The sequence below is a fragment of the Pelodiscus sinensis genome, chromosome 5 (assembly GCF_052426305.1).
Source record: "Pelodiscus sinensis isolate ZL-2025 chromosome 5, ASM5242630v1, whole genome shotgun sequence".
Lineage (NCBI taxonomy): Eukaryota > Metazoa > Chordata > Testudines > Trionychidae > Pelodiscus > Pelodiscus sinensis.
Genome location: NC_143056.1, coordinates 114,703,220 through 114,710,227, shown reverse-complemented (window position 1 = coordinate 114,710,227; position 7,008 = coordinate 114,703,220). Strand labels below are relative to the sequence as shown.

At 53.3% G+C, this 7,008-nt stretch overlaps 1 long non-coding RNA gene across 1 annotated transcript; it reads left to right on the top strand.

Annotated features, from left to right (window-relative positions):
* The first annotated feature begins 418 nt into the window (after nucleotides 1–418).
* Nucleotides 419–3,052, top strand: LOC142829011 (uncharacterized). The gene is made up of 2 exons (XR_012903225.1): nucleotides 419–542; nucleotides 2,753–3,052. It is a non-coding gene; the product is annotated as an uncharacterized LOC142829011 (long non-coding RNA).
* The last annotated feature ends 3,956 nt before the right edge of the window (nucleotides 3,053–7,008 follow it).

The following is a 7,008-nucleotide window of genomic DNA, read 5'->3' as shown; positions in this document are numbered from 1 at the left end:
GGTGTTTGAAAGTTGGCAACCCTAATCCCACATGAAAATTAAAACTTTTAATGTTTCAAAAACAACCACGAGGTCTTCAGCCTTTTGGAGTCTGTGCGCTCATCCCAAAGCTGCTGGAAGTGACAGAAGCCGAGAGAGAGGAAACCCCAAGGATACACACAGTATGTTGACGGGGACAGTACCGTAAACAGTAATTACTAGCTGAAATGTTCTTTCTTTCAGAATGCTGGTTGGTTTTTTTCCCGTTTACAGCTCTCTTATTCCGGGTAAAGATATCACCTCATCAACTTTTTTAAAAGTTTTTTCCTCCTGCTTCTGCTTTTTTTCTAAAAAATGTTTGAAATATAAGGAATATCATGGTAACCATGGTACCCTCATGACATCATGGTTACCATGAGAACAAAGCTGGGATAGTGTCATCAGACTTCCTTCCCCCAGCTATGTGATGTGCTTTATATTTAATAGAGATGGCCAAACCCCTCGGAAAGCAGCCCTGCTTCATTTCATCGGTAAAGTCAGGAACCTCTTTGTAGCTCACAAAGGTAAACTCCCCTCGGTTGCTTCTTTCCATTTTATCACAATTAGTTGAGGACTAGCCGTAAGGCACCACCTCTATTACAAATTATGTTGTGAAATACCCAAGTGAGGGAGACAGCCATGTTGTAACCGAGTCCCCTGAGACACCTGAGGATGTCATACAGATGGGAGCCACTTGGCAGCATAGGTTCTGACACCGTTTGTAAAATGAGGGTTGGGTGGGCACTTGCCAGGCAAATCCTGTTTAAATTATACTTTAAAAGCAGTTTGACTAACACAGCTTCCTCACCAACAAGCATGGTTTCTCTGAACCAAAGGCCTCCTCCTGCAGTGAGCACTGCACAGGCTCCATTGGTGGGAAGGGAGCTCTATGGGAATACAGAGACCCACCTGCACAGACGACATTGCAGGATCAGCGCCTCTGTGCAGCAGTGGATGCTGAGACCTGAGACTAGTGGGTCAGAACCTGCACATGATTAATCTTGAAGTTTGTTTTATAGCACTTTGTGTTCAAAATAAAAAGCTGGTGGGAGGAAAGAGGAAGACATTCCATGTGGTCTGGTGGCTGTGAATGCCAAAGTGACACACTCTCCGGAGTACACAAATACTGCTGGGCAAATGCAGTTGTCACCAGAATTGTGGCTTTTATTGTACCTTTAGTTTAAGTAATATCCAAAAGCAATTGCCAGCTATTTCAATAGCAAAGGATTTCCTTTATTACAACAGCCAGATATGAGTCATTATACACTTCAATGAGCAAACTGTACATTCCCAACCACTATTTTAAATAGCTTTTCCCCCTTCCAATCCTACAAAGTTTAAGTAAGTCCTCCTGCAACACAACCCTTTAATTTTATATTTAATCCAAAGAAAATATGATCAACTGGGTGTTAATACTCAAGCATAGAGTAACTGAATGGATGTATATTGCATTTAAAAGGGAATAAGCTTTTTCAGAGCCAGCAGAAAAATGAAACATTTACAAAATTTAAAAAGCCCACATTCATAAGTGGTGTGTTTTAAGTTTCACCCATGCACTTTTAAGACCTGGGGTTATCTTCATACCTTGTCTCTGTAGCTTTCTTGGTATTTATATGCATCGTCTGAAAACCTGTAATTTCTCTTACAAATTCAGTTTGTTTTGCCTTATACAATCTACAATGGGTATCTCTCCCTTTCTTAATCTTGGCATAGATGCCAGTATAAGAAAGGCAGTGCAGAAAAGGAAGACAGGCCAGCTCCTCAACTAGTAAAGTTTGTTGAAACTATTCTGAGTTACATCTGCAGAGGTGAGCAGCAGGAGCCAGGGAGCAACAAAACCGGCCAGGCTGGCAGGACTCAGGAGGTGCTGCCTGGAGATCAGGACCTGGGGCTGGCAGAGCTGGTGGAAGGTCAAGAGTGGGGCTGGCCCTTGGGTACAGGGAAAGGGTATGTCTACACTACCCTCCTAGTTCGAACTAGGGTGGTAATGTAGTCAACCGGAGTTGCAAATGAAGCCGGGGATTTGAATTTCCTGGGCTTCATTTGCCATTTTTAATGGCAACACGCGGCTACACGCGGCATGGACTAGCTAGGTTGGATTAGGCTTCCCATTCCGAACTAGCTGTACGCCTCGTGGAACGTGTGTAGCCGCACGGCACGGGGTCCGAACTAGCCGGCATTTAAAAATGGCGCCGGCCGGCATCATGCAAATGAAGCCCGGGAAATTCAAATCCCAGGCTTCATTTGCAACTCCGAATGACTACATTACCACCCTAGTTCGAACTAGGGGGGTAGTGTAGACATACCCAAACAGAGTACAAAAGAAGAGGTTACGTACCTCGTAACTGTAGTTCTTCGAGATGTGTTGCTCATGTCCATTCTGATTAGGTGTACGCGCGCCGTGTGCACGGATTCCAGAGCTTTTTTCCCTTAGCAGTATCCATAGGGCCAGCAGAGAGCCCCCTGGAGTGGTGCCGGTATACCGGTGCACATATACCCCTGCTGCCCCCTCCACTCCCTCAGTTCCTTCTTGCCGGCTCCTTCCGACACGGGGAGGCGGGTGGGATTCAGAATGGACATGGGCAACAGATCTTGAAGAACTACAGTTACGAGGTAAGTAACCTCTTCTTTGAGTGCTTGCTCATGTCCATTCTGATTAGGTGAATCCCTAGCCATATCTCCCCCCTGGAGGCGGGGTCGGAAGGTGACTAACTACCTAATTATCCTTCCGCAGATCTCAGAACTGCCCTCCCAACGGCAGCATCCTCCATGGCCAGTTGCGTAATCACATAATGTTCCGCAAAGGTATGCACTGACGACCAAGTCGCTGCCCTGCAGATTTCCAAGATCGGCACATGAGCTAGGAATGCTGCTGAAATCGCCTGAGCTCCCGTGGAATGGGCCGTTATGCACGGCAGTGACCTACCCGCAACCTCGTAGCATAGATGAATGCAGGCAGTAATGCATAGACGAATGCAGGAACACTGGTACTCTGCTCTCCGGCATACCTTCAAAATGAAGGCTTAGTCTGGTGGCCGAGTGACGGCCCTGCGCCTCTCTTGGAGTCCGACCGAGGACCTCTATGCCTACCCCTAAAGAGGTCGGGGCGGCTATTGTTGCGGCTGCTCCTATGGACCGTATCAGTGCTTTGCCCATGCTGAAAGGGTCTGGGATAGCTTCTAGCCTGGAGGGAACGCCTCTGTGGGGCCGGGGTGTGTCTCCCTAGCGACTTCAGTGTCACTCTCGAGTCCTTCAAGCTATGAGGCTTGGAGTCAGTCTGCTCTGAAAACAGGCCTGAACCCTCGAAAGGTAGGTCCTGGATAGTGGTCTGCACCTCGGACGGGATGCTGGACACTTGTAGCCATGCACTACGCCTCATGACCACCCCAGTAGCCATAGTGCACACAGCTGAATTGTCTGCATCCAGAGCTACCTGGAGGGACATACGCGCCACTGCCTTGCCCTCCTCCGTCATGGCCCCGAACTCTTGTCGGGATTCAGGGGCAAGCCGGCTGCCAAATTTTTGCATTGACGCCCACGTGTTAAAGGCATAACGCCCCAGCATCACTTGCTGGTTCGCTATATGTAGCTGAAGGCCCCCCGTGGCATAGGCCTTCCGGCCAAGCAGGTCCAATTTCTTGGGCTCTTTCACCTTTGGGATGGGGCCCGGAGGCCCTTGATGCTCCTTCTGCCCTGTGGCCTGCACTACTATCGACCCCGGGGCTGGATGGTTGAAAGGATGCTCATGCCCCGCTTGAGGCACGTAGTACCGCCTCTCCACACCTTTCTGGGTCATCGCAATGGAGGCCGGTGTCTGCCACAGGGTCTTTGACAGCTTGTCGACTGTTTTATTCAGTGGGAGCGCCACTCGCCCAGGGCCCGCTGCCGTCAGAATGTCCACCATAGGATCTTGGTCCTCATGGACCTTCTCGTGCTGGGTCGCTAGGTTAACCGCCAACCTTCAGAGCAGCTCCTGGTGTGCCCTTGCGTCCATTGAAGGGGGCTGAGGTGTGGAGTCCGCCAGAGCCTCGTCCGGCGATGACGATGAGGACTTTCTCGGAGGGACTACCTCCTCCCCACCAAGCTGCACCTCTGGTTCCCCTCCAGCCAAAATGCCCATCTGGGCCGAGCCCGGCTGGACCGTGGCCTCCTGCCCTTGGGCAATTATCTGAGGCCTAGGCATTGTCGCCATGGGCAGGCTTTCTTTGGGCGGAGGGGCTCTTAATGGAGTGGCTGATGGGGCGCTACTTCTTCAGGACGACCCAGCCACCGACACCGTAGGAGGGGGCCCCTGGGCCTGGTGGTAAGCCCAGGGCGACCAGAATGGCCACTGAGGTTGTCACCGATTCAGCCTCGGACTCCGATGAATAGTCGGATGCCGACGAGGGAGGAGCCGATGATGCTTGCACCCTTTGCTGCGCCGCCATGGCTGACGGCTTGCCCCTGTATCCACACGTGGTGCCAGAGGGGGCATAAGTGAAGGCACTTGCTGTGGCGGTACTGTGCCCAGCTGCATTTGGTAGGCCATTTGCTGCTGCACCGCAGTCTGTTGCGATCCCGGTGCTCTCAGGGCGTGAGCTGGGATTGGTGCGGGGAGAGGCAGCAGAGTCGGTGACGTGCGAGGCACCGGCTGTGGTGCCATAACCAGCACGTAATACGGTGCGGGGCCCTGCACCGCCCACGGGCCCAGCTGCGGTGCTGGCCCCTGCACTAGTGCCGTATAAGCCATTGGGTGCCCCGGTACCGGGGCCGTCGGTGCTGCAAATGCACTTGCTCCCAGTCCACTGCCGCTGCTGCTGAACAGTGGACCGGGGTCGAGGCCGGTGTCTGTCCTGGCTCCAGTGCCAGTGCTCTTGCTGGCACCGGTAATTGTTGCTGGTGCTGGGCCGAGGCCTGAACCTCACCCTGGGTATGTCTACACTACCCTCCTATTTCGAAATAGGAGGGTAATGTAGGCATACCGCACTTGCAAATGAAGCCCGGGATTTGAATTTCCCGGGCTTCATTTGCATAAGCCGGGCGCCGCCATTTTTAAATCCCGGCTGATTCGAACCCCGTGCCGCACGGCTACACGCGGCACGAACTAGGTAGTTCGAACTAGGCTTCCTAGTTCGAACTACCGTTACTCCTCGTGGAATGAGGAGTAACGGTAGTTCGAACTAGGAAGCCTAGTTCGAACTACCTAGTTCGTGCCGCGTGTAGCCGCGCGGCATGGGGTTCGAACCAGCCAGGATTTAAAAATGGCGGCGCCCGGCTTATGCAAATGAAGCCTGGGAAATTCAAATCCCGGGCTTCATTTGCAAGTGCGGTATGCCTACATTACCCCGCTAGTTCGAACTAGCGGGGTAGTGTAGACATACCCCCAGAGAGTCCCATGGCCCAGCTGTCAGAGCCTGCTGGAGGGCGCTTGAGCCCTGCGCCGGCACGGTCCGCCCCTGCGGCACCGGGCCCTCTCCTTCCTCCGCGGCCATCTCAATGAGGTCTCGGGCCACCTTAAAAGTTTCTGGGGTGGAGGGACGACAGACCTCCCCTATCCCTGTGGCTTGCCCCGGGCTTCTTCCCTTGTCTGGACTGCACCTCTTCTTTGAGGCCTTAGAAGACAGGTGCTCCTCTTTAAGGCGCACCTTCTGGGCACTCCTCTCCTCTGAGCATCCCCTCGAGCCCTGTGAGCCTCTTCACGCTGGAGACTGCGATCTATGTCTCGGTGCCTTATCGGCCTCTGACCGGTGCTTGGCCAACACAGGTGCCGCTGAGGGTGCGCTGCGGACAGAGTGGGGGTGCTCCTCACCTTGGGGCTGCAGTGCCGATTCCATTAATAGGAGTTTCAACCGGGAGTCCCTCTGTTTCTTGGTCCGGGGCTTAAAACTCTTATAAATAGAGCAGCTTTCTGCTCGATGGGCTTCTCCCAGGCACTTTGGGTGGTCGGAGTGAGGATCTCCACAGGGCATAGGTTTCGAGCAGGAAGCACAGGGTTTAAAGCCCTGGGGCCTTGGCATGCCCTCCCCTCACGGCGAGAGTCCCACTGTGCACCCCTATCTAAGGGTATGTCTACACTACAAAGTTAATTCAAACTAATGGACGTTAGTTTGAATTAACTTTGATAGGCGCTACACTAGCGCTCCGCTAGTTCAAACTTAATTCGAACTAGCAGAGTGCTGAGTTTGAACTAGGTAAACCTCATTGTACGAGGACTAAGCCTAGTTCGAACTTACTAGTTCGAATTAAGGGGTGTGTAGCCCCTTAATTCGAACTAGTGGGAGGCTAGCCCTTCCCAGCTTTCCCTGGTGGCCACTCTGGCCAACACCAGGGAAACTCCCAGCCCCGGACCCCTTAAAGGGGCACGGGCTGGCTACGGTGCCCATGCCAGGTGCAAGCCTGCCAGCACCCAGCCAGCAGACCCTGCACCTGGCACGGCTCGAGCCAGCCACCCGATGCCCCCCAGCCCTCCCCCTCTTCCCGGGACCAGGCTGGCGGCTCCCGGGAGCTTGCCCAGGACCGCAAGAGGCGGGCACCCGCCTGGTCCAGTGCAGACATCGTGGACCTCGTCCATGACCTCCGCACTAGGCACAGGAAAGTGGCCGTCTAGGGCAGGAGAGCTGCCAGCCTGACCACCCAGGAGCAGGTCTGCATGAAAATCAAGGTGGTCCACTGAGACCCCCGACCCTGAGCCCTGAACTTAGAATGGCTGTCCTGGGTCAGACCAAAGGTCCATCTAGCCCAGTAGCCTGTCTGCCGACAGCGGCCAACCCTAGGGACCCTGGAGGGGATGGACCAAAGACAGTGACCAAGCCATTTGTCTCATGCCATCCCTCTCCAGCCTTCCACAAACTTCGGGCAGGGACACCACTCCTACCCCCTGGCTAATACCACTCAATGGACCCAACCTCCATGACTTGATCTCACTTCTCTTTAAACTCTGTTCTAGTTCTAGCCTTCACAGCCTCCACAGGTTGACTATTTGCTTTGTGAAGAAGAACTTTCTCTTATTAG